The sequence below is a fragment of the Sceloporus occidentalis genome, unplaced genomic scaffold (assembly GCF_023333645.1).
Source record: "Sceloporus occidentalis isolate IW3139 unplaced genomic scaffold, rSceOcc1.0.p SCAF_4, whole genome shotgun sequence".
Taxonomy (NCBI): Eukaryota; Metazoa; Chordata; class Lepidosauria; order Squamata; family Phrynosomatidae; genus Sceloporus; species Sceloporus occidentalis.
The window spans coordinates 171,941,900-171,955,989 of NW_028316984.1; the positions used below are offsets into that span (position 1 = coordinate 171,941,900).

Here is a 14,090-nt window from a genome sequence, read left to right on the forward strand (position 1 = left end):
TCAAAAGAAAACAGACAAGTATTCAAAAAATGGACTTTCATTTTTTAAACAACATAGATGCAAATGTTCAGCCCACATAGCCTCAGAACAGGAGGCATATTACAAATTTGGAGAACTCTGAAAAATTAGTCTGGAGACTTTAAGTCTCAGAATCCCCCAGTGAGCAGTTCCAGGATTGTAAGATTTTTTTTAAAGTACCATATATAATTGACTATAACAAGGGCAGGTTTGGGGACCAAAATTATGGGTTTTGATATGACCTATGGATAAGTTGGAGATAAACCATAGGGGCATCTTACAAAGGATCTAAAGGATGAAGCAAAGAAAAGCAATGCCAAAGAACTTACAAAATCCCAGCAGGCATAACTGTTTGTGATCATACTAAAGGCTGGCTGGATGAGAGAGTATGGTGGGGGTCAGTGCTTCCAGAACAGATTACGTTCTTGTTTTTCACTGGGGATGGTTCCTTTTTATATAAGAGTTAGAATACAGAACTTATATTGACCTGTGGATAACTTGGGTTTTCGGATCAATTTTTTGACCACTTTCTAGATTTATACATACAGTAAATTATTTTCTGCCACAGGGAGGAAAATAATTATTTTTTAAAATTGTACTATTACAGTAATTAATTGATTTTTGACATTTGGACTATAACTGTAACAGGCTACTTTTAAAACTATAAATAAAAGTAAAGAATTAATTTTCCCAATACTGGAGCTCTTAGTTACATGTCATTTACACAAAGTGAACAACAAATGTGAAGCTAAATGGTTTTAAGTAAATCCTGGAAATGATAAGCTGTAGTAGATCCTTGCTTTAATTGGTTCAAAGTGACTCAGCAGGGCAGCAGAAGCAAATGGAGATGAAGACATAAAAAAACAGCTACTTACTGTAGGTCAGCTGAGAGATGATAAAACATTCCACCAAAATGAGCTCTTCCTGATACATACTTTACTGGACCAAGGCAGACAAAGTTTGAAAGGGGGGGGGGGGGGATGGAAAGATCACCTTGCTTTTAAGCTCATCCTGAGTTCACAAGCCCTTGGAAAGGTTTTACAAATGTGTTTACACATTAGATGGGTTTTCTTACTATCTTGAAGGATTAATAAAACCCCAAGTCACTGTGCTTGTGAAGAAAGAGGGAAACTATATGAGAAAAAATGTGATTCATTTCAATGTCAAAATATTCTTCATACAACATCAAAATGAATACTGGCCCCATACGTTTCTGTTGTGTTCCTCCTGCACCCCCTGTAATAAACTCACACCTCATTAAGTTAACTCTTTTCTATCTTTCTGCTGCCAGAGATAAGTTTCCTAAATGAATGATGGATGTTTCAGTAGCTTTGCACATCTGCAGTCACTTCTCCAACGCCATCAACTCTCCCAACCATCTGACAATAATGAAATCACTGGTTTCAGATTTCAGAATTCACCAAGCCCCTTTTCTTAACTAACTTGAAAAGTATGACCTGTTTCAATGTACATGCTCTATATTCAGTTGTATACATACCTCTTCTGCAAGAACCATTTACTATTAATGTAAATTAATGTAAGAAGACGGTGTACATACCAAGGACAAGGTGATTGTTGTCCAAAGACAGCCAAAAGCTTTAAAAATACATGAAAAATCAAAACACACACACACACACACATTTATCCTTAATTATCAGGACTGATGTACTGCAATCAATCGTCTGGTGAAATAAAATGTTCAACTGATTCGTAACTCTAAGTTTTGTGTCACATAACCCATATACACTCGTCCCCCCATATTTGCGGATTTGATTATCCACGGATTTTATTAATATGTTCTCTCTAGGAATATCTAGGTCCTCCAGTGCAACTCTATGTTCACCTTTAACTAAAAGTTGCACTGAAAGACCTAGATATTTCCACAGAGAATACTCTACTAGGCATTTGTAGCTCCTCCGGTGCAGTTCTATGGTTAGTGTCTGTCTGATGTTGGCCACACAGTTGCACTGGAGGACTTAAGAGATTCCTAGAGAGGTGTCCTCTCAGGTAAAAACATGGTGTTTTTATTATTTGTGATTTTTCCATATTCACAGGGGTCATGTGCCCCTAATCCTAGTGAATTTGGGAGGACGTGTGTGTGTGTGTGTGTGTGTAAGCCAGCACAGTGTAGTGGTTTGAGGATTGGCTTATGACCAAAGTTCAAGTGTCTAGTCAGCCATGGAAACCCACTAGGTGAAGTTGGGTAAGTCACACTCTTTCAGCCTCTGGGAGAAAGGGAGCAAAGAAATTAAATAAATTAAATAATAAATAATAAATGCTTGCAGGGTCCCCCAACACAGGAACAATTTTAGGGGTCAGTGCAGCAGTGAATAAGAGAGATTGACTACTCTTGTGCAAACAGATGTTTTCTGCTACCGTAAATGCTCCATTGGCTGTAACCTTTGGTTTGGTCCAAGAGCTCAGTACGAGAAATAGACCCCATTGATGCGTACCACAACATTGCCCTGACCCCTTCATTGAATTTTGCCAGGACACCAGATAATATTATTTTCCACTTGCTGTTTTTCTACCATTTCTTTAAAAAAAAAGTCCATGGGAAATCTCTCTCCCCCCCCCCCTTTTTAAAAAGATACAATACCTGCACAGAACCTTTCATTTGCTAGTGTGAAAACCTTTAATCTATAAATGTCCTGAATTATTCAATGCCTTTGTTATAGACAAGTTTTTTTTTTTTAAATAAGACTGCAAGCTTTTCTTCCTTTGCATCTTCTCTAGGTAACATGTATATGACTTAATTTTCTTATTTGTCCATCTGTTTAAGAAAGGCAGTTAGTTTTACTGAAAATCTTTCAGAAATTAATTTGTTTGTTCTTTTAAAAATCTTTTAGAAATAAACCTGTCTTCATGGATGCCATGAAAAATGCTTTTGAGACTCTTCTGCTGTTTCTATGCATGCGTGAATATGGTCAACACAGGAGTGAAAACTGAACAGAAGTTTTTCTAAAATTAAATGTGTAGGAACTACTGTAGGTTTTTCAGCAATATTATAGCTGGAGTTAAAAAAACACACATTTTTGGTGTCATATGTGGGAATATCTTAAAATATCACAATACTTGAAAGAATTTCTCAATAGTCAGTTTTCACATTTTTCTTCAAGAAGAATCCAGAAAGCTGCCTCCTTACATAAATCTTTTTTTGTATGATGCTGTCATACCATATGCTGTTGAAGTCACTTTTAAATCAATAAGACTCAATAGAAATAATGTTAAGTTACCTATGACCTTGGCAGTGTTTTACTTTGTGGATAATTTTTTTGTACATTTCTGATGATTAAATATTAACAGCAATTTTATCTGAGGAATACATCCCCAACTGTACAAATTAATATCCCTTTATTCTGGAAAAAAAGATAGGAGGAAAGGAGTGAAGGAAGAAAGCAGATTAAAAGAAAATTAAATAACACTAAGACACTGGAAGATTTACTTCTTTGTGCTAGAACCCCAGAATCCCCTACCCAGCATGGCTAGTGAGATCCTGGCTGGGAAATCTTTGTCCAAAAAGGAAAGTTTTTCCAATTCTCTTACCTACTCCAAAGCTTATTTTGGACTAACTGTAGTACTCAGCACCTCTCAGGAAAAGAATTAGCCATCATTAAGCCATCAATTAGGGATGTGGTGGCTCAAGTGGTTAAGACGCCGACTCTGTTGAAGAAGCCCAGAAGCTTCTTATGCTGATCTGTTTTGCCCCTTAGTCGTCTTATGATTTCTTGACTGCATTTCTTGACCAGTACATAGCCTCTCTATATCTTGTCTTGAGACATGGAATTGTAAAGAAAGTGCAATGGGATCCATGCCAAAGTCCTTATATTGAAAGCAGAGTATCTTAAAACTGCCTGGTTTTCTGAGGGGTGGGCAACATATAGCAGTCTCATTGGTACTAGACAAGTATTGATACCCATCCATATCTGGAAAGTCAGACACCAACAGTAGCAGCTGGTGGTTTCCAGGTCAGTGGATCAGTGAATCTACTCCTGGTTTTAGCGTGAACTTTAGATAAGTTCTTCCAGGGGCTGAATATTATCCAATAAAACATTCAACTTAGTGGACAATATCTTTAACATTCAAACCAGAATGTGGAATGGATTTATCACCTCACTAACGTGGAAGTCACCTAATCTATTGACCCACCCAGACTGGCCAAATGTGTCAGGCTATAGTGGTTAATTTCTTAAGATCCAAATGATATTTATCTTGTTCTGGTGTATTTCCTGGTAATTCCCATCAATTATCACAACTTCGTACCATTAATTGAATGTAGCACTTTTTCCTTCCTGGTATATTTTGAATTTCAAATATCTATTGTTGCAGTTCATTTTATTTGGGGCAGAGCTTTATAATGTAGGTTGTGGGTGTTAACTTGTTATGCTTTGCAGCCTACTCACCTTCCTACTTAATTTAACATGGCCAATATATCCCTAGGGAAACTGGTCACCTTTCCTTAGAAAGACCCATCTTTTTTAACAAAATAATCACAAAATATTTTGTGCTATTGCTGTAACCTCTTCTGATAGCATTGCTGTGGTTTTCTTCACTGCGACATCACCCACTCTCTCTGATGAAATGAGGCACAGAGGAAAACGGGAGAAAGAGGGAGTGTGCTTATAGGCACTCTTACCAAGGGAAAACACAATAATGCCACCACAGTAGTTTCTAGCAACAGTGCAGCAGCACTGAAGTTCTGGAGATAATGACATTTTTTAAAATAAAAGTTTAGACCAATAGTGCTAAAGTTCTACAGAAGTTTAAAGAATTAAAAATGGTAATGAGGCAGTGGAAAGAGAGGAGACCACATGAGGGTTGCAGCACATTTGGAAAAGATTTCTGGAAACAAAATGGGGAGGGGTGAGAAGGGGTTCAACACACCCAGATCTAATGTCACAACCCACATCATAAGCAAGATACCCACAAATGAGTCAAAAGTTGTTGCCTTTCTACTGATTTTTTTCTAAAAAATAAAAGGCAGGAGAACATGACATTAAGTGGCATTCATGAGGCACCAACTGTCAGTCTGTCCAGCCTATATAGGATGATACAAACACAAGTATCTCTTTTGGCACTCTGGTAATTTGGGGCAATTATCAGACTTTTCATAAGTGGAGACAATTTTGTTTTTCCCCTTCTTTTGCTATCCCTTGCTTCTCAAACATACACACACAGGCAAACAGTGTAAACCTTCCTGATGAGTCCAACGGCATCTATTTATTTACATTTTTCCAGGAAGATTTCAGATTAAGATATATTTAACAAAGCAATTCAAGGTGCTATGTGAGAACAAACACAGCCAGAGAGCTGCAGGGAATCTTGACCTTAGCATTACTTTCCCTGTTTCAACTCATGCTTACAGTAGAAGGACACAATTGTGATTTTGTTTGTTTGTTTGAAGGAGAAAGGAATCTGCCAGCAGAAAAACCATTGGCACACTCTGGTCATGGCTCAGATTTACACATGGTTCCCCCCCCCCTCTTTTTTGTTGGCAAAATGCATCATAAACTTTGGAAACTTTGGGGGAAAATGTACAGGTTTTTAGAGATGAGAGGAATTTGGTGAAACTATTATAATGTCTGGAGGACCTAAATACTCTAAATGCACCAGATCTCATCTGATCTTGGAAGTTAAGCAGGGTCAGTCCTGGTTAGTACTTGGATGGGAGAGCCGCAAGGAATTCCTGGTGCTGTAGGCTATATTTAGGAGGAACTGGCAAAACCTGAGTATTCCTTGCTTAAGAAAACCCTATGAAATTCATGGGGTCACCATAAGATGACAGGCAACTTGAAGGCACATACACATATCTATTTGCATCAGGGATGTGAAAATGATGTCTTTATTGTTGTTGTGTTTCTCAAAATTCCTCTCACCTAGCATTCTGTATTGACTTGCAGATTCTTTCTTTCTTTCCTACATGGAAATTAATGTACAGTTGGTATGTATTTTTACTAAGGTACACATTTTCATACATATTTCCCACTGAGTAAACCATATTTGTGTTCCTGTATACTGTTTTTTAATCATGAAATTTATTCCGATTTACACACGACTTTGTGTGCACTTTTTCCCTTGCCAAAATGCATAATAAACATAGGAAATGTACAGATTTCTGAAGAATGATGTGCTTCGTCCTGTTGCCAAAAGTTTCATTTCATTCCAAATATGCCTAATAATATAACATTTATTTATAATGACCTTTTTACCAAAAGGGAGAACATCAGGCATATATAATCAAGAACAAAAAAATAAAACACAACAAAATAAAAAATAAAACTGTAATAAATTAAAATACTAAATGCACTAATGTACAAAAATGGTATAGCCCCAATTTTGCACTCTCACACTTTCACCAGCATTATACAAGGTGCATTCTGGTGGATGGGTAGAGAAAAGGGATGTTTGCACAAGTTTGTTCCCTTGAAGGTGCTGGGCCAGATTTAGAAAAGAAATAGTCCTTTAATTGCTTGCTGCCAAATGGGTTACATCAGTGAAACAAGAATGTACCTATGGCGAACAGAACTGTCACAGAGAGAAAGAGAGAGAGAATTCTCATTTCCACAAGAATGTTTCTTCTGATTAATGCTGAATAGTTTTCCCTGAGGAAGAATGCAGATGTTTGAAATGCATCCAGAAATCTCATAACCAATCTGTTAATAAATCTTTTTGTACCTATTGGCGCTGCCTTTTCTTCACTCATCTGCTATGTGCTGTGGCCCTTCTGTGGCTGCCTTAGAGGCTGAAGACCAGTATAGTTGCTCTACACTAGACTAAGGAGAAGCATACCCATATGAAGTTTGCACACACATACACTCTTAATGTTCTCACTCTTCACTTTTAATTTTTAATTCCAACCCCAACGCCTTTATTAAAAACAATCTCCTACAGTATGCATAAATTCATTTATCATTTACCTAAATGTGACAAGGAGGAATCAGTTTAATGAAAAGACTATTTGATTCTATGGAGTAAGGACTTGTGCTCGCCAGGGTACATCTACACTAAAGAAGTAATGCAGTTTGACACCAAAGTGCTGTAGCTCCAACCTATGGAGTCCTGTGATTTGTAATTTTACAAGGTCTACAGCCTTTTATACTAAAGCATATTGGTGTCTCACAAAACTACAAATCCCAGGATTCTGTAGGATGGAGCCATGGCAGTTAGCAGGGTATCAAACTGCATTACTTCTTAGTGTAGGCATCCTCAGCCTTCTCTGCAGCTGAACACCTGATTTACAACCCTGCTGTAAGCATGTTGGTTGGTAAATCACGCCAGAAGAAAATCCCATGGAACTCAATGGGACCTATTTCCAACTCAGTGTACATGCTAATAGCTGTAATTTTGGTACATTTCTTCAGAAGGAAGTAACACACTGTTTACTGGGACTTATTCCCAAGTTAAAGTGTATAGAGTGGCAGTCATGAACAATAATTATAGGAGCAAAAGTATTAGGAGGAATAAGAGATTCTGTTTTTAAAACATTCTGTATGAACAGGTATTATTATGGTTGTTATTAGTCTGCAGTCCGCTCACATAAATGCAGAGACTCATTGACTTTAAGAGGTCATTATTTAGACTCAGAATAAATCCTAATATTTATCCCTACCTACAGTTTGGCAGAAATATCACTTTTGTGACTGACTGGTTTGGTGTGAGGGTGGAAGGATTGTTCTCTTTTCCATTCTTGTGTTATCTGACTTTTAACCATCAGATTGTTGTTTCTTTAATGGAATAAATGTGCAGCTTCATGCCCTGTCCAGATCTTATTACCCATTGACACTGACACTGGCACAGGCACATAAAACACAATTGCATAAGAGATATGGACACTTAATGAATTTCATTAAGGGATGTGAACTGGGAAGAGGCTGGTACTTACGACAGAACTGATGCTTTGTATGCTAAGAATTGCTTTTTAATTCCTCACATCTCTAGGCTTGAAAAAGGCTGTTATCTGCAACGTTTGAATGTTGCTGATGGTCAGCACAGATACTACTGAGATGGACAGGTGGTTTGATTTAAAGGTTATCTCCACAGCAGAGTTTTATCAGTTTGACATCACTTTCACTGTCATGGCTCCTAGGGAATCCTGGGATTTATTGTTTAGTCAAATATAATTCTGGGCTAGAGAGTAATAGGGCCATTGTTCCCAATCTTTGGCCCTGCAGCTGTTTTGGATTTCCTTTCAGTTGTTGTCGTTGTTCACTGCCCTTGAGTCAGCCCTGACTCATTGCGACCCTGTGGATGAGACATCTCCAACACCCTTGTCCTTCACCACTCTGCTTAGTTCCTGCAAATCCATGCCCATGACCTCTCTGAGTCTGTCCATCTGGCGTGTGATCTTCCTCTCTTTCTGCTACCCTCTACATTTCCTAGCATTATTGTCTTATCTAATATGTTATGCCTTCTAATGATGTAGCCAAAGCATGGTAGCTTCCATTTGATCATCTTGGCTTCCAAGGAGATCTCAGGCTTGATCTGTTCAAGGACCTATTTGTTTGTCTTTTTGGATGTCCACAGTGTCCTCAGCGCTCTTCTCCAGCACCATAGCAAATGAGTCCTGTGTCTTAGCCATGTGGTCTAGGATTTTTTTCCTGGGAGTTCAACAAATATTGGGAAGATGTTTAAGTCATTTGTGGTTGGCAAAGATATCCCTACTAGAAATTTCATTCTTCCTGCTGAGAAACTCAGCACATCTCTATGTATATACAGTTGTCCCTCCATATTTGCTAGGGTTAGGGGTACAAGACCCCCGTGGATATGGAAAAACCACAAATAACAAAAACACTGTTTTTACTTGAGAGGACACCACTCTAGGAATCTCTAGGTCCTCCAGTGCAACTCTGTGGTCAATGTCCAACATACACTGACCATACAATGGCACTGGAGTAGCTACAAATGGTCTTTCAGTGCAACTTTTAGTTAAAGTTGACCACAGAGTTGCACTGGAGGACCTAGATATTCCCTAGAGAGAACATATTAATGAAATCCGTGAATAATCAAAGCCGCAAATATCAAAGCCGCAAATATGGAGGGATGACTGTATACGCAAAAGAAAGTTCCATTATTTTTCAAAAGATTACTCCCAATGTGAATAGCATTACAGTCTCACCTAACTTGTATTTCCCACATACTTCCTATCTATCTCCATAAGCTACAATAACTTTTTAAACATGGTCATATAAATAAAATGAAAACAGGAATTCTTAGGAAGTTAAATTCTGTGTTGAATGCTATCTCAACCATTTTGGCTATTCTATTGGAAAAGGAGATGGTAAGAGTACAGTTTCAGTTTCTGTTATCTGAAACACCTGAGACCAAAAGTGTTTTGGATTTTGGATTTTTTTCTAAGATTAAATTTTAAATAATAATTTTGAATAATTTAAAATAATAATTAAAAATAATAATTTAAAATAATTTATTGATGTTTTAGGGGAAGGAGGGAATAATTGGGATATTGTGCATTTATGGATTATTTTTAATTGTAAGCTTCCTCAATTGTGTTTCTGACAATTAAAACTAGATTTAATTTAAATAAATGTAATTAAAAATAAAGATGATGATGATGATGATGATTATTATTATAGAAAGCACTAACAAATTAGTCAATATTTATATCGAATTACAACCATATTACTTCCTCGATCTCCAGCTCTATGTTTAACATCATATATACCATACAGTACTTTCCAATTTTAACATATTATCACAATTCACTCTAGGTGTTAATGTTTAAAAATAATTTAAAAATAATAATTTAAAATATTAATTTTAAATAATTTTAAATAATTATTTTAAATAATTTAAATAACTATTTAAAAATATTATTTAGAATTATTATTTTTAAATTATTTAAGAAGCATGGACTTAACCTTTATTTTATCCATAAAATACACAGTATCACCATTATTCCCTCCTTCCCCTAAAAACATCAATAAATAATTTAAAATAATAATTTAAAATAATTTAAAATAACCATGTTAAATAATAATTTAAAATAATAATTTAAAATAATTTAAAATAATCATGTGAAATAATAATTTAAAATAATTTATTGATGTTTTAGGGGAGGGAGGGAATAATTGGGATATTGTGTATTGTACATGGATTTTTTTTAATTGTAAGCCGCCTCGATTGTCTTTCTGACAGAGAGGCGGGGTAAAAATAAAACTGCTATTATTATTATTATTATTTTAAAAAATTAAAAACGGAGGACATTTTGGAATCCCTCCTGGCCATGAAATGGAGGAGACGTCCTGGACAAAAATGAGGACGTCGTGTCTGGTCATGACTGAGGGGGTCTGGGCTTTTAGCCGGCGAGCTGAGCGGGCGGTTGGGATTGGGAAGGGCTCTGCTGCCCCCTTGGCTAAAGAGAGGGATTTACACGAGGCTGTAGCCGAGGAAGAAGCAGCGCTGGGCTGAGAGAGGCTCCTGAGCCGGGGAAGGGCTGGCTTTAGGCGCCCCCCGAGGCTCCTCACTCGCTCAGCCCTCATAAGCGACTGTTCTGAGGGGACCTAGTCTGGAAAGTCTGGAGGGTGGGGGAAAAGGCGGGAAGCGAGGTCGCCCTCCATCTTGTCTCTGCCTGGGTTGCCCCATTCGCTCGTTTGTGACTATTTTAATGGTCGATACGTTTAATTGATGCTTTAGGGGAGGGAAGGACTGGGATATTGGGTTTTGTATGGATCCTTTTGGAGTGTAAACCGCCTCGATTGCCTTTTCGACACAGAGGCGGGGTAAAAATAAAGTTTTATTGTTGTTGTTGTTATTGTTATTACTTATTGTTGTCGCTCTTGTGTGGCTGCAAGGCTTCGACTTATAGAAACTCCCCTATAAAGATAAATTCGTGCTACGTTCTTAGTCCTGCTCAAAATGGAGGACATTTGGGCATTCCCTCCTGGACAAGAAGGCTGAAATGCGTGGGGTAGGTCCTGGAAAAGGAGGAGGACGCCTGGCCACTCTGTGTACATATAAATACATGCTTCTTAGTCCTGCTCAAAATGGAGGGCGTTTTTGGAACAACTGGTGGACAAGGAAGGCTGAAATGTAGGACGTGTCCTAGAAAAGGAGGAGGACGTGTCTGGTCTCTCTGGTCCTCACCAAACGAAAGCTTAGAAACTCTCTCCTCCTATAAAGATAAATCCATGCTTCTTTATCCTGCTCAAAATGGAGGACATGTTGGAACTCCTCCTGGAAAAGATGTCCAGAAATGTCCTGGGGAAAAACCAAAAAGATGAGGACACACTCCAAACAAAATAAAAAGCAGGTGGTCACCCCCCAAATAAAAGCTTAGAATAAAAGCCACGACCAAACAAAAGCTTAAAAATTATCCTATAAACATAAAACTTATGCTTCTTAATGCTGCTCAAAATGGAGGACATTTGGGGATTCCTCCTGGGCAAGAAGACTGAAATGGAGGGCAGGTCCTGGACAAGGAGGGGATGATGAGTCTGGTTACAAAAGCTTAGAAACTCTGCTATCAATATAAAACTCGTGCTTTTTAATGCTGCTCAAAATGGAGGGGACATATTGGGACTCCTCCTGGAGCAGAGGACTTAAAAGGAGGGCATGGCTGGTCATTCTGCCTGACTCTGCCCCCTCCTCCTCCACGAAGCCTGCCTCCGTCCAGACCCTCTGGGGCAGCAGCAGCAGCCGCCGCCTCCGTAGCATCCCCCCCTCGCCTGCCTTCTCCCTCCTTCCTTCCTTCCCCGCCGAGCGAGGGTTAAACGCCCACCGCTGCTGCCTCCCGCTCTTTGCTAGACGGCGGCGGAGTTTCGAGGAAGGCAGGCAGAGAAGAGAAGAGAAGAGAAGAGAAGAGGAGGAGGCAGCCCCAAGCCCAGCTCCTTTGCAGAAGACGGCGGCCAGGAGGAGGACGGCGCTTGGCTCTGCGCTGCAGGAGAGGGGTTTTGGGGCAGGATCGAAGGGCCAGGGTCCGATGCCATCCTCGGCGACAACCACCAGCACCAGCACCACCCCGTGGAACCAGGGGGCGACGATGAGCTTGGCGAAGGGGGGTCTGCCCCGCCATGGAAGCCAGCAGCAGCCAGCCTTGGCGGCAGCAGCAGCAACAACAGCAGCAGGGGAGCCTTAAGCCAGGGCCATGCCGGGACCCAGCCGCCTTCCTGACCCTGCGGTTGGGTTTGGGTGAGAGCCAAGGGCAGAAGAGCCTCCAGCAGCAGCAGCAGCAGCAGCGCCGCAGGTAAAGATGGAAGGGGGACACACGACCCCCGACCCATCCTCACCTACCTTCCTTCCTTCCAATACTTTTTAAAAAGGATCCCTCAAAGGTGGGCATGGATCGAGGCTTGACTTCTAAAAGGATACAACCCTCCATCCATCAATACCTTCCTTCCTTCACAACCCTCCATCCATCCCCACCTTCCTTCCTTCCTTCCTTCCTTCCTTCCTTCCTTCCTTCTCCCTCTCTCCTTCCTTCCCCCCTCCCTTCACAACCCTCCATCCATCCCCACTTTCTTTCTTTCCTTCCTTCCTTCCTTCCTTCCTTCTCCCTCTCTCCTTCCTTCCCCCCTCCCTTCACAACCCTCCATCCATCCCCACTTTCTTTCTTTCCTTCCTTCCTTCCTTCCTTCCTTCCTTCCTTCTCCCTCTCTCCTTCCTTCCCCCCCTCCCTTCACAACCCTCCATCCATCCCCACCTTCCTTCCTTCCTTCCTTCCTTCCTTCCTTCCTATACTTTCTAAAAGGATTATGGATCTCTACAATGTGGGCATAGATCGAGGGTTGTCTTCTAAAAGGACACAACTCTCCATCCTTACCTACTTTCCTTCCCTCCCTCCTTTCTTTCCTTCCCTCCTTTCTAAAAGGGGTCCCTCAAATACTTCCCTCTCTTTTTCCCAAAATGAGGGGGTGGCTGAATAAATCCCCTAAAAACTGGGGGAGATGGGAAGGCGTTTGCAGGTTTCCCTCGACCGAGGCGGGGGGGGGGGGGAGATTGCAATGCAAAATGGGAGGTGAGAAATTTTGAATTTATTTATTTATGGATTTTGAGATTTTTTTAAAAAAAGCTGGGGAGGAACTTCCTTTCCTGAAATACTTCTGAATTACATGGCAAGGCATGAAACACCAGAGATCCTGAGCCCTCATATTCCAGAGAAGCCCCCCACCCCCAATTTTTAGTTTCCCAAATGGGCAAAGATCTTAGGTGGCAAGTTCTGTGTCAAAAGTCTGTGTATATGAACATATGCTGGCTGGGTTTTGGCTTTTTCCTCCCCTCTGCCCCATTGGGATGGTTAATTCTTGCCCTGATCTTTTCTGTCCTATCCTCCCTCTCTCTGCAAAAAAGATCCACGTGGATCCTGATCGGTTTGGGGAGGTAGGATCTGCCACGATTTTAAATCGTGGGATTTAGTTGCTTGGAACAACCAAACAATGGGATGGTGGTGGTGAGAGAAAAGGGGATATATTGCTCTATTCCACTCCTGCTTCCAGTGAGGACTGGGCTGCTGCTTAGTGGCAAGTAAACCCTGATTAATTAAACCCTGATGACCCCCCCCCCCCCCCAAAATAATATGGGCTGATAAAACTGGTGGGCAAAGGTTTCAGAAAGGGAGGAGGAAGAGAGAGAGAAAGGAGAGAGAGAAGAGCCTCCCTGCTTACTCCCCCTCTGGGTTTTTTTCCCCTTTAAAAAGAAGTAAATTTCAATATTTTTTTACGGCTCCAAACTCAATCAGTTGGAAACACTGGACAACTTGCGCCCTCTTCCCTTTTATTTTAGTTTCCACTCCTTTTTTAAACCCAAATATTCTGCAGAGGAAAATTCTTCTCTTCCTTTATGTCGTCCACTTTCCTTTTATCACTCTCTAGCAAATGGCTTTTCTATCAATCTTCCTTCCCTTGTAGGGTTAGGGCAGCACATGTATGAGCCCAGCAGCCTAGATTTTCAGGCATTCCCCCTTTTTTCCTTCCACCATTCCCACTGCATTTGACAACAGTGCCAGGCTCTCTGGGCGACAGATTTTCCCTTTCAGACCTTGCAAGCGGTGTCAGTCTAGGGCTGCATCCACACTGCAGAAATAATCCAGTTTGGCACCGCTTTAACTGCCATGGCTCAAG

The 14,090-nt window shown here is 40.3% G+C and overlaps 1 protein-coding gene and 1 long non-coding RNA gene across 5 annotated transcripts in view; one reads left to right on the forward strand and one right to left on the reverse strand.

Annotated features, from left to right (window-relative positions):
• LOC149315018 (uncharacterized) overlaps positions 1-14,090 on the reverse strand; it is a 33,534-nt gene that overhangs the window by 13,646 nt on the left and 5,798 nt on the right. The window lies entirely within an intron of this gene.
• FLRT2 (fibronectin leucine rich transmembrane protein 2) overlaps positions 1-14,090 on the forward strand; it is a 123,226-nt gene that overhangs the window by 11,681 nt on the left and 97,455 nt on the right. For 2 of the 3 annotated variants that reach the window (XM_089522344.1, XM_089522343.1), the window contains exon 1: positions 11,829-12,217. The exons of the other annotated variant lie outside the window; for it this stretch is intronic. The gene's annotated coding sequence lies outside the window, so the exon portion shown is untranslated. Of the gene's footprint in view, positions 1-11,828; positions 12,218-14,090 lie in introns of those variants that run through there. 3 annotated transcript variants of the gene reach the window in all.